Here is an 18,401-nt window from a genome sequence, read left to right as displayed (position 1 = left end):
TTCTTTCTTTCTTTCTTTCTAACTAATCTTTCTTCTTTCTTTCTTTCTTTCTAACTAATCTTTCTTCTTTCTTTCTTTCTTTCTTTCTTTCTTTCTTTCTTTTTTTCTTTCTAACTAATCTTTCTTCTTTCTTTCTTTCTTTCTTTCTTTCTAACTAATCTTTCTTCTTTCTTTCTTTCTTTCTTTCTAACTAATCTTTCTTCTTTCTTTCTTTCTTTCTAACTAATCTTTCTTTCTTTCTTTCTAACTAATCTTTCTTCTTTCTTTCTTTCTAACTAATCTTTCTTCTTTCTTTCTTTCTTTCTTTCTTTCTTTCTAACTAATCTTTCTTCTTTCTTTCTAACTAATCTTTCTTCTTTCTTTCTAACTAATCTTTCTTCTTTCTTTCTTTCTTTCTTTCTTTCTTTCTTTCTTTCTTTCTTTCTTTCTAACTAATCTTTCTTCTTTCTTTCTTTCTTTCTAACTAATCTTTCTTCTTTCTTTCTTTCTTTCTAACTAATCTTTCTTCTTTCTTTCTTTCTAACTATTCTTTCTTCTTTCTTTCTTTCTTTCTTTCTTTCTTTCTTTCTTTCTTTCTTTCTTTCTTTCTTTCTTTCTAACTAATATTTCTTCTTTCTTTCTTTCTAACTAATCTTTCTTTCTTTCTTTCTTTCTTTCTAACTAATCTTTCTTCTTTCTTTCTAACTAATCTTTCTTCTTTCTTTCTTTCTTTCTTTCTTTTTTACTTTTTCTTTCTTTCTTTCTAACTAATCTTTCTTCTTTCTTTCTTTCTAACTAATCTTTCTTCTTTCTTTCTTTCTTTCTTTCTTTCTTTCTTTCTTTCTTTCTAACTAATCTTTCTTTCTTTCTAACTAATCTTTCTTTCTAACTAATTCTTTCTTTCTTTCTTTCTAACTAATCTTTCTTCTTTCTTTCTTTCTTTCTAACTAATATTTCTTCTTTCTTTCTTTCTTTCTTTCTTTCTAACTAATCTTTCTTTCTAACTAATTCTTTCTTTCTTTCTAACTAATCTTTCTTCTTTCTTTCTTTCTTTCTAACTAATATTTCTTCTTTCTTTCTTTCTTTCTTTCTAACTAATCTTTCTTCTTTCTTTCTTTCTTTCTTTCTTTCTTTCTTTCTTTCTTTCTAACTAATATTTCTTCTTTCTTTCTTTCTTTCTTTCTAACTAATATTTCTTCTTTCTTTATTTCTTTCTTTCTTTCTAACTAATCTTTCTTCTTTCTTTCTTTCTTTCTTTCTTTCTAACTAATCTTTCTTTCTTTCTTTCTTTCTAACTAATCTTTCTTTCTAACTAATTCTTTCTTTCTTTCTAACTAATCTTTCTTCTTTCTTTCTTTCTTTCTTTCTTTCTAACTAATCTTTCTTCTTTCTTTCTTTCTAACTAATCTTTCTTTCTAACTAATTCTTTCTTTCTTTCTTTCTAACTAATCTTTCTTCTTACTTTCTTTCTTTCTTTCTTTCTTTCTAACTAATCTTTCTTTCTTATTTATTTCTTTCTTTCTTTCTTTCTAACTAATCTTTCTTCTTTCTTTCTTTCTTTCTAGCTAATCTTTCTTCTTTCTTTCTAACTAATCTTTCTTCTTTCTTTCTTTCTTTCTAACTAATCTTTCTTCTTTCTTTCTTTCTTTCTTTCTAACTCATCTTTCTTTCTTTCTTTCTTTTTCTTTCTTTCTTTCTAACTAATCTTTCTTCTTTCTTTCTTTCTTTCTTTCTAACTAATCTTTCTTCTTTCTTTCTTTCTTTCTAACTAATCTTTCTTTCTAACTAATTCTTTCTTTCTTCCTAACTAATCTTTCTTCTTTCTTTCTTTCTTTCTAACTAATCTTTCTTTCTTTCTTTCTAACTAATCTTTCTTCTTTCTTTCTTCTTTCTTTCTTTCTTTCTAACTAATCTTTCTTCTTTCTTTCTAACTAATCTTTCTTCTTTCTTTCTTCTTTCTTTCTTTCTAACTAATCTTTCTTCTTTCTTTCTAACTTATCTTTCTTCTTTCTTTCTTCTTTCTTTCTTTCTAACTAATCTTTCTTTCTAACTAATTCTTTCTTTCTTTCTTTCTAACTAATCTTACTTCTTTCTTTCTTTCTTTCTTTCTTTCTTTCTAACTAATCTTTCTTTCTTTCTTTCTTTCTAACTAATCTTTCTTCTTTCTTTCTTTCTTTCTAGCTAATCTTTCTTCTTTCTTTCTAACTAATCTTTCTTCTTTCTTTCTTTCTTTCTAACTAATCTTTCTTATTTCTTTCTTTCTTTCTTTCTTTCTTTCTAACTAATCTTTCTTCTTTCTTTCTTTCTTTCTTTCTAACTAATCTTTCTTCTTTCTTTCTTTCTTTCTTTCTTTCTTTTTCTTTCTTTCTTTCTAACTAATCTTTCTTCTTTCTTTCTTTCTTTCTAACTAATCTTTCTTCTTTCTTTCTTTCTTTCTAACTAATCTTTCTTCTTTCTTTCTTTCTTTCTTTCTTTCTTTCTAACTAATCTTTCTTTCTAACTAATTCTTTCTTTCTTTCTTTCTAACTAATCTTTCTTCTTTCTTTCTTTCTTTCTAGCTAATCTTTCTTTCTAACTAATATTTCTTTCTTTCTTTCTTTCTTTCTTTCTAACTGATATTTCTTCTTTCTTTCTTTCTAACTAATCTTTCTTTCTTTCTTTCTTTCTTTCTAACTAATCTTTCTTCTTTCTTTCTAACTAATCTTTCTTCTTTCTTTCTTTCTTTCTTTTTTACTTTTTCTTTCTTTCTTTCTAACTAATCTTTATTCTTTCTTTCTTTCTTTCTTTCTTTCTTTCTTTCTAACTAATCTTTCTTCTTTCTTTCTTTCTTTCTTTCTTTCTAACTAATCTTTCTTCTTTCTTTCTTTCTTTCTTTCTTTCTTTCTTTCTTTCTTTCTTTCTTTCTTTCTAATCTTTCTTCTTTCTTTCTTTCTTTCTTTCTAACTAATCTTTCTTTCTTTCTAACTAATCTATCTTTCTTTCTAACTAATCTTTCTTTCTAATCTATATTTCTTTCTAACTAATCTTTCTTTGTTTCTAACTAATCTTTCTTTCTTTCTAACTAATCCATCTTTCTTTCTAACTAATCCATCTTTCTTTCTCTTTCTAACTAATCTTTCTTTCTTTCTTTCTAACTAATCTTTTTTTCTATCTTTCTTTCTAACTAGTCTTTCTTTCTTTCTAGCTAATCTATCTTTCTTTCTAACTAATCTTTCTTTCTTTCTATTTAATCTTTCTTTCTTTCTCAATTATATTTTCTAACTAATCATTCTTTCTTTCTTTCTAACTAATCATTGTTTCTTTCTTTCTTTCTTTCTTTCTTTCTTTCTTTCTAACTAATCTATCCATCTTTCTATCTATCTTTCTTTCTAACAAATCCATCTTTCTTTTTTTCTGACTAATCCTTCTATCTTTCATTCTAACTAATCTTTCTTTACTTCTTTCTATTATATCTTTTGTTCTTTCTTTCTTTTCTTAACTAATCTTTCTTTCTTTCTCAAAAAGTAATCCTTTACTATCTTTATTATTATTATTTTGACCCTAAATTTAGAAATATATATCCTCCTAGAGCTTTAACTACTACAAACTCGGCTCAGACCTTCAAACTGTTCTGACTAGGCATGCTATCTTTTCTAACTGATTGGACTTACGTTTTTCCTTATTAAAACTCAGAAAATCTCCCACTGACGTGCATTGACGGATGTTCAGATCAAACACCCCAACTGTCAAAAATTCAAATATAAACTCCTTGAAGCCCTAGACACAATCAAATTGCTATCTATCATTTATAATCTATCTAAACTATTTAATAGTTGAGGTTTTTAAATATCATTTGTGTCTAACTGAATGCTATTGAGCTTTTTAGATACATGTTTCCACAAAGAATAATAATATGCACATTTGTATGTGCAGCATATGTATTTTTGAGCAATGTGATTCATATTTCATTACCATGGTAGGTAATTTGCCAATTTATTAGACATTGATAGAATATATATGTTCGTCCGGCAGATTTTTATAATGGATAATTTTGCATGTAATGGCCACACAATATTTTATGAAGTTCCTAAACGTAAGTTAGGGAGGAGCGAGCCCATCCAATCTTTCAATCAACAAACAGAGTATATAAGCAGCCGCTTACCTCTCCCTAGTATCAGCTGTTCCAGTATCCCTCCACCTCCCCAAACTCCACCTTCATCTTAGGTACCTTGGCCTTTAATTAACAGGTCCTAAATTAAGCCACTGGGGGGGGGGGGGGGGGTATATCAGAGCTCGAGTTGAAGCTGCTTCATCGAGGCCCTCTCCAGCGGACAACAAGCCAAATAAGTTTAACCTAATATCTTAAAGATTTTATGGGCAAACGAACTCGTTAAATCTTTATAAAAGGATCAAGTAAAACAAAATCAAGTAATTATGCTCAAAATATTATTTTATTCAGCTAATGCCCATTTGGATCGCACTTAGTCTGGAACCTCACCCTTAAGCAAGTCAAACTGGAGTAAGAAACTCAGAATTACTCACTCTTGGGATCCATTATAAAAATCTGCCGGACGAACATATATATTCTATCAATGTCTAATAAATACACCATTAACACCATAGCAACCACCCAAAATAGCCTAGAACACCCTAGCAACACGATAGCAACCACCCAGAACACCCTAGCAACTGCCTAGCAACCACCCATAACACCCTAGCAACCACACAAAATACCTTAAAACACCCTAGCAACACCATAGAAACCTCCCAGAACACCCTAGCAACTGCCTAGCAACCACCCAGAGCACCCTGGCAACCACCCAAATACCTTAAATCACCCTAGCAACACCATAGCAACCACCCAAAATACCCTAGAACACCCTAGCAACACCATAGCAACCACCCAAAATACCCTAGAACACCCTAACAACACCCTAGCAACCACCAGAACACCCTAGCAACTGTCTAGCAACCACCCAAAATACCTTAAATCACCCTAGCAACACCATAGCAACCACCCAGAACACCCTAGCAACCACCCAAAATACCTTAAAACATCCTAGCAACACCATAGCAACCACCCAAAAAAGCCTAGAACACCATAGCAACCACCCAGAACACCCAGTAACTGCCTAGCAACAATCCAGAACACCCTAGCAATCACCCAAAAGGTGTTAGAACACCCTAGCAACAACCCAGAACACCCTAGCAACTGCCTAGCAACCACCCAGAACACCCTGGCAACCACCCAAAATACCTTACAACACCCTAGCAACACCATAGCAACCACCCAGAACACCCTAGCAACTAATATAAACTTCAAACTACTTTAAAATTCAAACTAATTTAAACTTTAAACCAATTTAAACTATAAACTAATTTAAACTTCAAACTACTTTAAACTAATTTAAACTTATTTAAACTTTAAACTAATTTAAACTATAAACTAATTTAAACTTCAAAATACTTTAAACTTCAAACTAATTTACATATTAAACTAATGTAAACTTCAAACTACTTTAAACTTCTTTAAACTTTCTGGTCCAAACTTTCACAAGCCAACTTAAAGTTTGTCTCGACGAACTTTTTCTAGTTATTCTTTTTCTTCTTCTTTTTCTTAACCAAAATTTTCTGACTGCTACTCCTCCTAGAGCTTTAACTCTACAAACTCCAAACTCGGGTCAGACCTTCAGACTGTTCTGACTTAGTGTGCTATATCTTTTCAGACTGATTTGACTTTCAGATTTCTTCAAAATTAATATTAAAAATCATAAAAATCCCATTGACTTTCATTGCAACAGTTCAAATTGAGCCAAGGCTACGGTGGCCCAGCAGTGTACAACACAAAAACTCAAATCTAAACTCCCTGAAGCCCAAGACTCAATTAAACTACCATTCTATATGTACTAATGAACTTATCTATCTATCTATCTATCTATCTATCTATCTATCTATCTATCTATCTATCTATCTATCTATCTATCTATCTATCTATCTAATCTATCTTTCTTTCTTACTAACTAATCTATCTTTCTTTCTTTCTTTCTAACTAATCTTTCTTCTTTCTTTCTTTATTTCTTTCTTTCTTTCTAACTAATCTTTCTTCTTTCTTTCTTTCTTTCTTTCTTTCTAACTAATCTTTCTTCTTTCTTTCTAACTAATCTTTCTTCTTTCTTTCTGTCTTTCTTTCTTTCTAACTAATATTTCTTTTTTCTTTTTTTCTTACTAACTAATCTATCTTTCTTTCTTTCTAACTAATCTTTCTAACTAATATTTCTTCTTTCTTTCTTTCTAACTAATATTTCTTCTTTCTAACTAATCTTTCTTCTTTCTTTCTAACTAATCTTTCTTTCTTTCTAACTAATCTTTCTTTCTTTCTAACTAATCTTTCTTCTTTCTTTCTTTCTTTCTTTCTTTCTTTCTAACTAATCTTTCTTCTTTCTTTCTTTCTTTCTAACTAATCTTTCTTCTTTCTTTCTTTCTTTCTTTCTTTTTCTTTCTTTCTTCCTAACTAATCTTTCTTCTTTCTTTCTTTCTTTCTAACTAATCTTTCTTCTTTCTTTCTTTCTTTCTTTCTTTCTAACTAATCTTTCTTTCTTTCTTTCTTTCTAACTAATCTTTCTTTCTTTCTTTCTTTCTTTCTTTCTAACTAATCTTTCTTCTTTCTTTCTAACTAATCTTTCTTCTTTATTTCTAACTAATCTTTCTTCTTTCTTTCTAACTAATCTTTCTTCTTCCTTTCTAACTAATCTTTCTTCTTTCTTTCTTTCTTTCTTTCTTTCTAACTAATCTTTCTTCTTTCTTTCTTTCTTTCTTTCTTTCTTTCTTTCTTACTAATCTTTCTTCTTTCTTTCTTTCTTTCTTTCTAACTAATCTTTCTTTTTTCTTTCTTTCTTTCTTTCTTTCTTTCTTTCTTTCTTTCTTTCTTTCTTTCTTTCTTTCTTTCTTTCTTTCTAACTAATATTTCTTCTTTCTTTCTTTCTAACTAATATTTCTTCTTTCTAACTAATCTTTCTTCTTTCTTTCTAACTAATCTTTCTTTCTTTCTAACTAATCTTTCTTTCTTTCTAACTAATCTTTCTTCTTTCTTTCTTTCTTTCTTTCTAACTAATCTTTCTTCTTTCTTTCTTTCTTTCTTTCTAACTAATCTTTTTTTCTTTCTTTCTTTCTTTCTTTCTTTCTTTCTTTCTTTCTTTCTTTCTTTCTTTTTCTTTCTTTCTTTCTTTCTAACTAATCTTTCTTCTTTCTTTCTTTCTTTCTAACTAATCTTTCTTCTTTCTTTCTTTCTTTCTTTCTAACTAATCTTTCTTTCTTTCTTTCTTTCTAACTAATCTTTCTTTCTTTCTTTCTTTCTTTCTTTCTAACTAATCTTTCTTCTTTCTTTCTAACTAATCTTTCTTCTTTATTTCTAACTAATCTTTCTTCTTTCTTTCTTTCTTTCTTTCTTTCTTTCTTTCTTTCTTTCTTTCTTTCTAACTAATCTTTCTTCTTTCTTTCTTTCTTTCTTTCTTTCTTACTAATCTTTCTTCTTTCTTTCTTTCTTTCTTTCTTTCTTTCTTTCTAACTAATCTTTCTTCTTTCTTTCTTTCTTTCTAACTAATCTTTCTTTTTTCTTTCTTTCTTTCTTTCTTTCTTTCTTTCTTTCTTTCTTTCTTTCTAACTAATCTTTCTTCTTTCTTTCTTTCTTTCTTTCTTTCTTTCTTTCTTTCTTTCTTTTTCTTTCTTTCTTTCTAACTAATCTTTCTTCTTTCTTTCTTTCTTTCTTTCTTTCTTTCTTTCTAACTAATCTTTCTTCTTTCTTTCTTTCTTTCTTTCTTTCTTTCTTTCTTTCTAACTATTCTTTCTTCTTTCTTTCTTTCTTTCTTTCTTTCTTTCTAACTAATCTTTCTTCTTTCTTTCTAACTAATCTTTCTTTCTTTCTTTCCAACTAATCTTTCTTCTTTCTTTCTTTCTTTCTTTCTTTCTTTCTTTCTTTCTAACTAATCTTTCTTCTTTCTTTCTAACTAATCTTTCTTCTTTCTTTCTAACTAATCTTTCTTCTTTCTTTCTTTCTTTCTTTCTTTCTTTCTTTTTTTCTTTCTTTCTAACTAATCTTTCTTCTTTCTTTCTTTCTTTCTTTCTTTCTTTCTTTCTTTCTTTCTTTCTTTCTTTTTCTTTCTTTCTTTCTAACTAATCTTTCTTCTTTCTTTCTTTCTTTCTTTCTAACTAATCTTTCTTCTTTCTTTCTTTCTAACTATTCTTTCTTCTTTCTTTCTTTCTTTCTTTCTTTCTTTCTAACTAATCTTTCTTTCTAACTAATTCTTTCTTTCTTTCTTTCTAACTAATCTTTCTTCTTTCTTTCTTTCTTTCTAACTAATCTTTCTTTCTTTCTTTCTTTCTTTCTTTCTTTCTTTCTTTCTCTTTCTTTCTTTCTAACTAATCTTTCTTCTTTCTTTCTTTCTTTCTTTCTAACTAATCTTTCTTCTTTCTTTCTTTCTAACTCTTCTTTCTTCTTTCTTTCTTTCTTTCTTTCTTTCTTTCTTTCTTTCTTTCTTTCTTTCTTTCTTTCTTTCTTTCTAACTAATCTTTCTTTCTAACTAATTCTTTCTTTCTTTCTTTCTAACTAATCTTTCTTCTTTCTTTCTTTCTTTATAACTAATCTTTCTTTCTTTCTTTCTTTCTTTCTTTCTTTCTTTCTTTCTTTCTTTCTTTCTTTCTTTCTTTCTTTCTTTCTTTCTTTCTTCCTTTCTTTCTTTCTTTCTTTTTCTTTCTTTCTTTCTAACTAATCTTTCTTCTTTCTTTCTTTCTTTCTAACTAATCTTTCTTCTTTCTTTCTTTCTTTCTAACTAATCTTTCTTTCTTTCTTTCTAACTAATCTTTCTTCTTTCTTTCTTTCTTTCTTTCTTTTTCTTTCTTTCTTTCTAACTAATCTTTCTTCTTTCTTTCTTTCTAACTAATCTTTCTTCTTTCTTTCTTTCTAACTATTCTTTCTTCTTTCTTTCTTTCTTTCTTTCTTTCTTTCTTTCTTTCTAACTAATCTTTCTTCTTTCTTTCTTTCTTTCTTTCTTTCTTTCTTTCTAACTAATCTTTCTTCTTTCTTTCTTTCTTTCTTTCTTTCTTTTTCTTTCTTTCTAACTAATCTTTCTTCTTTCTTTCTTTCTTTCTTTCTTTCTTTCTAACTAATCTTTCTTCTTTCTTTCTTTCTAACTATTCTTTCTTCTTTCTTTCTAACTAATCTTTCTTCTTTCTTTCTTTCTAACTAATCTTTCTTTCTTTCTTTCTTTCTTTCTTTCTTTCTAACTAATCTTTCTTCTTTCTTTCTAACTAATCTTTCTTCTTTCTTTCTTTCTAACTAATCTTTCTTCTTTCTTTCTTTCTTTCTTTCTTTCTAACTAATCTTTCTTTCTAACTAATCTTTCTTTCTAACTAATTCTTTCTTTCTTTCTTTCTAACTAATCTTTCTTCTTTTTTTCTTTCTTTCTAACTAATCTTTCTTTCTTTCTTTCTTTCTTTCTTTCTTTCTTTTTCTTTCTTTCTTTCTAACTAATCTTTCTTCTTTCTTTCTTTCTTTCTAACTAATCTTTCTTCTTTCTTTCTTTCTTTCTAACTAATCTTTCTTTCTAACTAATCTTTCTTCTTTCTTTCTTTCTAACTAATCTTTCTTTCTTTCTTTCTTTCTTTCTTTCTTTCTAACTAATCTTTCTTCTTTCTTTCTAACTAATCTTTCTTCTTTCTTTCTAACTAATCTTTCTTCTTTCTTTCTTTCTTTCTTTCTTTCTAACTAATCTTTCTTCTTTCTTTCTTTCTTTCTTTCTTTCTTTTTCTTTCTTTCTTTCTAACTAATCTTTCTTCTTTCTTTCTTTCTTTCTAACTAATCTTTCTTCTTTCTTTCTATCTAACTATTCTTTCTTCTTTCTTTCTTTCTTTCTTTCTTTCTTTCTTTCTAACTAATCTTTCTTTCTAACTAATTCTTTCTTTCTTTCTTTCTTTCTAACTAATCTTTCTTCTTTCTTTCTTTCTTTCTTTTTCTTTCTTTCTTTCTTTCTTTCTTTCTTTCTTTCTTTCTTTCTTTCTAACTAATATTTCTTCTTTCTTTCTTTCTTTCTTTCTTTCTTTCTTTCTTTCTTTCTTTCTTTCTAACTAATATTTCTTCTTTCTTTCTTTCTTTCTTTCTTTCTAACTAATATTTCTTCTTTCTTTCTAACTAATATTTCTTCTTTCTTTCTTTCTAACTAATCTTTCTTCTTTCTTTCTTTCTAACTAATCTTTCTTCTTTCTTTCTTTCTTTCTAACTAATCTTTCTTCTTTCTTTCTTTCTTTCTTTCTTTCTTTCTTTCTTTCTTTCTTTCTTTCTAACTAATCTTTCTTCTTTCTTTCTTTCTTTCTTTCTTTCTTTCTAACTAATCCTTCTTCTTTCTTTCTTTCTTTCTTTCTTTCTAACTAATCTTTCTAACTAATTATTTCTTTCTTTCTTTCTAACTAATCTTTCTTCTTTCTTTCTTTCTTTCTTTCTTTCTTTCTTTCTTTCTTTCTAACTAATCTTTCTTTCTAACTAATTCTTTCTTTCTTTCTTTCTAACTAATCTTTCTTCTTTCTTTCTTTCTTTCTTTCTTTCTTTCTTTCTAACTAATATTTCTTCTTTCTTTCTTTCTTTCTTTCTTTCTAACTAATATTTCTTTCTTTCTTTCTTTCTTTCTTTCTTTCTAACTGATATTTCTTCTTTCTTTCTTTCTAACTAATCTTTCTTTCTTTCTTTCTTTCTAACTAATCTTTCTTCTTTCTTTCTTTCTTTCTTTCTTTCTAACTAATCTTTCTTCTTTCTTTCTTTCTTTCTAACTAATCTTTCTTCTTTCTTTCTTTCTAACTAATCTTTCTTCTTTCTTTCTAACTAATCTTTCTTCTTTCTTTCTTTCTAACTAATCTTTCTTCTTTCTTTCTTTCTTTCTTTCTTTCTTTCTTTCTTTCTTTCTTTCTTTCTTTCTTTCTTTCTAACTAATCTTTCTTCTTTCTTTCTAACTAATCTTTCTTCTTTCTTTCTAACTAATCTTTCTTCTTTCTTTCTAACTAATCTTTCTTCTTTCTTTCTAACTAATCTTTCTTCTTTCTTTCTAACTAATCTTTCTTCTTTCTTTCTTTCTTTCTTTCTTTCTTTCTTTCTAACTAATCTTTCTTCTTTCTTTCTTTCTTTCTTTCTTTTTCTTTCTTTCTTTCTAACTAATCTTTCTTCTTTCTTTCTTTCTAACTAATCTTTCTTCTTTCTTTCTATCTAACTATTCATTCTTCTTTCTTTCTTTCTTTCTTTCTTTCTAACTAATCTTTCTTTCTAACTAATTCTTTCTTTCTTTCTTTCTAACTAATCTTTCTTCTTTCTTTCTTTCTTTCTTTTTCTTTCTTTCTTTCTTTCTTTCTTTCTAACTAATATTTCTTCTTTCTTTCTTTCTTTCTTTCTTTCTTTCTTTCTTTCTTTCTTTCTTTCTTTCTTTCTTTCTAACTAATATTTCTTCTTTCTTTCTTTCTTTCTTTCTTTCTTTCTAACTAATATTTCTTCTTTCTTTCTAACTAATATTTCTTCTTTCTTTCTTTCTAACTAATCTTTCTTTCTTTCTTTCTAACTAATCTTTCTTTCTTTCTTTCTTTCTTTCTAACTAATCTTTCTTCTTTCTTTCTTTCTTTCTTTCTTTCTTTCTTTCTTTCTTTCTAACTAATCTTTCTTCTTTCTTTCTTTCTTTCTTTCTTTCTTTCTTTCTTTCTTTCTAACTAATCCTTCTTCTTTCTTTCTTTCTTTCTTTCTAACTAATCTTTCTAACTAATTATTTCTTTCTTTCTTTCTAACTAATCTTTCTTCTTTCTTTCTTTCTTTCTTTCTTTCTTTCTTTCTTTCTTTCTTTCTTTCTAACTAATCTTTCTTTCTAACTAATTCTTTCTTTCTTTCTTTCTAACTAATCTTTCTTCTTTCTTTCTTTCTTTCTTTCTTTCTTTCTTTCTAACTAATATTTCTTCTTTCTTTCTTTCTTTCTTTCTTTCTAACTAATATTTCTTTCTTTCTTTCTTTCTTTCTTTCTTTCTAACTGATTGTGATGTAGCTCAGGGTTCGTGTGTGTGTGATGGAAGGAGACTCGGGGTCGGCAAGTAGTGGAGCTCGTGCACTTTATTAAAGATCCTCTTTGCACAGCGCTTTCTTGCACTCTCAAAATTAACTCAAAACAAAACACTCAATTTTCACATGTAAGGCAATACTCTTCCCACTGACTACAGCTTCTCAGATCACCAACGAGGCAGCACTCTTTCCACTGTTCACAGCTTCATGAACATTTCGTCCCGACCGTCAGCGTGCACGAGCTTCCAGTCTCTCCCTCTCCACCGTTATCAGCACAGCCCGCTTATATGCGGTCTCCTCACGCCAATTATTGAAATCACAAACAGGTGTTCGTCATTTGAACTTGACCCACTTACTCACCGCTCGGCTCCGCCCTCGCTCTCCTGCTACAGACTCCGCTGAACCACGCCCCCCTCGCCACATACCCCCACCGCCCGTCTCAGGCCGGGGAGCCGTCCGGCCTGCAGCCCCCTTCTTTGGGTTGGCCGTGAGCCCCGCCTCTCGCAGCGTCCTGAGGATAGCTCGCAAGTGCTGCATATGCCGCTGCCAGTCATTACTATAGATGATAATATCATCCAAGTACGCCGCGGCATATGCAGCATGCGGCCGGAGGATTCTATCCATCAGGCGCTGAAAGGTGGCAGGTGCCCCGAACAAGCCGAAAGGAAGGGTGACAAATTGGTGTAATCCAAACGGCGTCGTGAAAGCGGTTTTTTCTTTAGTCATTGGAGTCAAGGGGATCTGCCAATAACCCTTTGTTAAATCCAGTGTCGAGTAAAATCGAGCCGTGCCGAGCCGATCAAGCAATTCGTCCACCCGTGGCATTGGATATGCATCGAACTTCGATACAGCATTCACCTTACGATAATCCACACAGAACCGCACTGAGCCGTCAGTTTTAGGCACTAAAACTATCGGGCTCGCCCAGTCACTGTTGGATTCTTCTATTACTCCCATATCCAGCATAGCCTCTAATTCAGCCTGAACTACTTTCTTTTTATGCTCAGGCAATCTATATGGCCGGCTGCGTACCACCACACCCGGTTCGGTCTCAACATGGTGCTGTATGAGGTTTGTTCGACCAGGGAGGGGCGAGAACACATCAGCAAACTCTGTTTGTAAGTTTCGAATGTCAGCGATCTGGGACGGTGAGAGGTGATCTCCGCAAATGGCCAGAGCGGAGGATTGAGACTTTAAATTCGCCTCTGGCCCGAGATCCTCCTCCCCACTCACTACCGTCGCCAGCATCGCTGACTCCGCCTCATTCCACTTTTTTAACAGGTTGAGGTGGTAAATCTGATGTGCTCCGTCCCTATCTGATCGAAGGACCTCATAGTTGAGATCCCCGACTCGCCGTGTGACCACAAACGGTCCTTGCCACTTGGCGAGTAATTTAGAGCTGGATATGGGAAGCAATACAAGCACTTTATCTCCCGGTGCAAATTTACGTAGTTTAGCGCCCCTGTTGTACAGCCGACTTTGCTTGTCCTGGGCCTGTAACAAATTCTCCATAGAGAGCCGCCCCAACGTGTGGAGTTTTGTTCTCAGGTCCAGGACGTATTGAATTTCGTTTTTGCTATCCGAAGGTCCGTCCTCCCAAGCTTCCCTAAGTACATCCAGCACCCCGCGGGGCTGGCGACCAAAGAGCAGCTCGAAAGGGGAAAACCCCGTGGAGGCTTGGGGGACCTCGCGTACAGCGAACAAGAGGGGTTCTAACCACTTATCCCAATTTTTGGCGTCTTCCTGTACGAACTTACGAATCATGGACTTCAACGTGCGATTAAATCGTTCTACCAAGCCGTCCGTTTGTGGGTGATAGACGCTGGTACGAATCGATTTAATACCCAATAATTCGTACAGTTCGCGAATTGTGCGTGACATAAACGCCGTGCCCTGATCGGTGAGAATCTCTTTCGGGATTCCCACCCGGGAGATTAATTGAAACAGTGCACTCGCAACACTTTTAGCGGAAATGTTGCGAAGCGGCACTGCTTCGGGGTATCGCGTTGCATAATCCACCAGAACTAATGCAAAGCGATGCCCCCGTGCGGATCGTTCTAACGGCCCGATGAGGTCCATGGCAATTCTCTCAAAGGGGACCTCTATTAATGGAAGGGGGCACAAAGGTGCTTTTCGGTTGGCCGGTGGATTCACCAACTGACATTCACGACAAGACGCGCACCACCTGCGCACATTCTCGTGAATGCCTGGCCAGAAAAATCGGGTCATTAGACGATTCAGTGTAGCTGCTTGCCCTAAATGCCCAGCCATCGGATTACAGTGAGCCGTCTGAAAAAGCATTTCCCGGCGGCTCTTTGGAACTAACAACTGAGTTGTATCTTGTTTTGTCTGGGTATCCTGGGTCACCCGATACAACTTATCTTTTATCACGGCAAAATAAGGATACGAGAGCGGTTGGTCTGGGTGGACAGGCTGACCGTCGATCACGCGGACCTGATCAAACGCATTTTTAAGCGTATCATCTCGGGACTGTTCCAGAGGAAAATCATCGCGTTCAAAAAGGATTTCCCTTTCTGAAGCGCTCCGTTCCTCTGAGACAGACCCCGAGGGTCCCGGCACAGCCTCTCCAACCTGAATCACCGCTCTCTTCTCCTGCCTTCTTTTAATCCCAGAAACACCCGTACATAAATAAGCCAATAATGTTTTAAACCCCGGCCAATTGGTTCCCAAAATCAACGGGTGCTGGAGGTGCTGGTTAACTGCCACCTCTACACTATGCTTTTTCCCCCGAAATTGGATAGTGACTGGCACTAAGGGGTAACCCACCACCTCACCGTGCACACACCGCACCTTAACCACGCGGCTCCTATCCAATGCCACTGGATGAATCAAACTTTCTTTCTTTCTTTCTTTCTTACTAATCTTTCTTCTTTCTTTCTTTCTTTCTTTCTTTCTAACTAATCTTTCTTTCTAACTAATTCTTTCTTTCTTTCTTTCTAACTAATCTTTCTTCTTTCTTTCTTTCTTTCTAACTAATATTTCTTCTTTCTTTCTTTCTTTCTTTCTTTCTTTCTTTCTTTCTTTCTAACTAATCTTTCTTCTTTCTTTCTTTCTTTCTTTCTTTCTTTCTTTCTTTCTAACTAATATTTCTTCTTTCTTTATTTCTTTCTAACTAATATTTCTTCTTTCTTTATTTCTTTCTTTCTTTCTAACTAATCTTTCTTCTTTCTTTCTTTCTTTCTTTCTTTCTTTCTTTCTTTCTTTCTTTCTTTCTTTCTTTCTTTCTTTCTTTCTTTCTAACTAATCTTTCTTTCTTTCTTTCTTTCTAACTAATCTTTCTTTCTTTCTTTCTAACTAATCTTTCTTTCTAACTAATTCTTTCTTTCTTTCTTTCTAACTAATATTTCTTCTTTCTTTCTTTCTAACTTATCTTTCTTTCTTTCTTTCTAACTAATCTTTCTTTCTTTCTTTCTTTCTTTCTTTCTAACTAATCTTACTTCTTTCTTTCTTTCTTTCTTTCTTTCTTTCTAACTAATCTTTCTTCTTTCTTTCTTTCTTTCTTTCTTTCTTTCTTTCTAACTAATCTTTCTTCTTTCTTTCTTTCTTTCTTTCTAACTAATCTTTCTAACTAATTATTTCTTTCTTTCTTTCTAACTAATCTTTCTTCTTTCTTTCTTTCTTTCTTTCTTTCTTTCTTTCTTTCTTTCTTTCTAACTAATCTTTCTTTCTAACTAATTCTTTCTTTCTTTCTTTCTAACTAATCTTTCTTCTTTCTTTCTTTCTTTCTTTCTTTCTAACTAATATTTCTTCTTTCTTTCTTTCTTTCTTTCTTTCTAACTAATATTTCTTTCTTTCTTTCTTTCTTTCTAATTGATATTTCTTCTTTCTTTCTTTCTAACTAATCTTTCTTCTTTCTTTCTAACTAATCTTTCTTCTTTCTTTCTTTCTTTCTTTCTTTCTAACTAATCTTTCTTCTTTCTTTCTTTCTTTCTTTCTAACTAATCTTTCTTCTTTCTTTCTTTCTTTCTTTCTTTCTAACTAATCTTTCTTCTTTCTTTCTTTCTAACTAATCTTTCTTCTTTCTTTCTTTCTTTCTTTCTTTCTTTCTTTCTTACTAATCTTTCTTCTTTCTTTCTTTCTTTCTTTCTTTCTTTCTAACTAATCTTTCTTTCTAACTAATTCTTTCTTTCTTTCTTTCTAACTAATCTTTCTTCTTTCTTTCTTTCTTTCTAACTAATATTTCTTCTTTCTTTCTTTCTTTCTTTCTTTCTAACTAATCTTTCTTTCTAACTAATTCTTTCTTTCTTTCTTTCTAACTAATCTTTCTTCTTTCTTTCTTTCTTTCTTTCTAACTAATATTTCTTCTTTCTTTCTTTCTTTCTAACTAATATTTCTTCTTTCTTTATTTCTTTCTTTCTTTCTAACTAATCTTTCTTCTTTCTTTCTTTCTTTCTTTCTTTCTTTCTTTCTTTCTTTCTTTCTTTCTTTCTAACTAATCTTTCTTTCTTTCTTTCTTTCTAACTAATCTTTCTTTCTAACTAATTCTTTCTTTCTTTCTTTCTTTCTAACTAATCTTTCTTCTTTCTTTCTTTCTTTCTTTCTTTCTTTCTTTCTAACTAATATTTCTTTCTTTCTTTCTTTCTTTCTTTCTAACTGATATTTCTTCTTTCTTTCTTTCTAACTAATCTTTCTTTCTTTCTTTCTTTCTAACTAATCTTTCTTCTTTCTTTCTAACTAATCTTTCTTCTTTCTTTCTTTCTAACTAATCTTTCTTCTTTCTTTCTTTCTTTCTTTCTTTCTTTCTTTCTTTCTTACTAATCTTTCTTCTTTCTTTCTTTCTTTCTTTCTTTCTTTCTAACTAATCTTTCTTTCTAACTAATTCTTTCTTTCTTTCTTTCTAACTAATCTTTCTTCTTTCTTTCTTACTTTCTAACTAATATTTCTTCTTTCTTTCTTTCTTTCTTTCTAACTAATCTTTCTTTCTAACTAATTCTTTCTTTCTTTCTTTCTAACTAATCTTTCTTCTTTCTTTCTTTCTTTCTAACTAATATTTCTTCTTTCTTTCTTTCTTTCTTTCTAACTAATCTTTCTTCTTTCTTTCTTTCTTTCTTTCTTTCTTTCTTTCTTTCTTTCTTTCTAACTAATATTTCTTCTTTCTTTCTTTCTTTCTAACTAATATTTCTTCTTTCTTTCTTTCTTTCTTTCTTTCTAACTAATCTTTCTTCTTTCTTTCTTTCTTTCTTTCTTTCTTTCTTTCTTTCTTTCTTTCTTTCTAACTAATCTTTCTTTCTTTCTTTCTTTCTTTCTAACTAATCTTTCTTTCTAACTAATTCTTTCTTTCTTTCTTTCTAACTAATCTTTCTTCTTTCTTTCTTTCTTTCTTTCTTTCTTTCTTTCTAACTAATCTTTCTTCTTTCTTTCTTTCTAACTAATCTTTCTTTCTAACTAATTCTTTCTTTCTTTCTTTCTAACTAATCTTTCTTCTTTCTTTCTTTCTTTCTTTCTTTCTTTCTAACTAATCTTTCTTTCTTATTTAATTCTTTCTTTCTTTCTTTCTAACTAATCTTTCTTCTTTCTTTCTTTCTAGCTAATCTTTCTTCTTTCTTTCTAACTAATCTTTCTTCTTTCTTTCTTTCTTTCTAACTAATCTTTCTTCTTTCTTTCTTTCTTTCTTTCTAACTCATCTTTCTTTCTTTCTTTTTCTTTCTTTCTTTCTAACTAATCTTTCTTCTTTCTTTCTTTCTTTCTTTCTAACTAATCTTTCTTCTTTCTTTCTTTCTTTCTAACTAATCTTTCTTTCTAACTAATTCTTTCTTTCTTTCTAACTAATCTTTCTTCTTTCTTTCTTTCTTTCTTTCTAACTAATCTTTCTTTCTTTCTTTCTAACTAATCTTTCTTATTTCTTTCTTTCTTTCTAGCTAATCTTTCTTCTTTCTTTCTAACTAATCTTTCTTCTTTCTTTCTTCTTTCTTTCTTTCTAACTAATCTTTCTTTCTAACTAATTCTTTCTTTCTTTCTTTCTAACTAATCATTCTTCTTTCTTTCTTTCTTTCTTTCTTTCTTTCTAACTAATCTTTCTTTCTTTCTTTCTTTCTAACTAATCTTTCTTCTTTCTTTCTTTCTTTCTAGCTAATCTTTCTTCTTTCTTTCTAACTAATCTTTCTTCTTTCTTTCTTTCTTTCTTTCTAACTAATCTTTCTTATTTCTTTCTTTCTTTCTTTCTTTCTAACTAATCTTTCTTCTTTCTTTCTTTCTTTCTAACTAATCTTTCTTCTTTCTTTCTTTCTTTCTTTCTTTCTTTCTTTCTTTCTTTCTTTCTTTTTCTTTCTTTCTTTCTAACTAATCTTTCTTCTTTCTTTCTTTCTTTCTAACTAATCTTTCTTCTTTCTTTCTTTCTTTCTAACTA

This window comes from Siphateles boraxobius, unplaced genomic scaffold (assembly GCF_051911475.1).
Source record: "Siphateles boraxobius isolate OS27281-9 unplaced genomic scaffold, OSU_SipBor_1 22, whole genome shotgun sequence".
NCBI classification, from domain to species: Eukaryota; Metazoa; Chordata; class Actinopteri; order Cypriniformes; family Leuciscidae; genus Siphateles; species Siphateles boraxobius.
Note: the sequence above shows the minus strand (reverse complement) of the source record.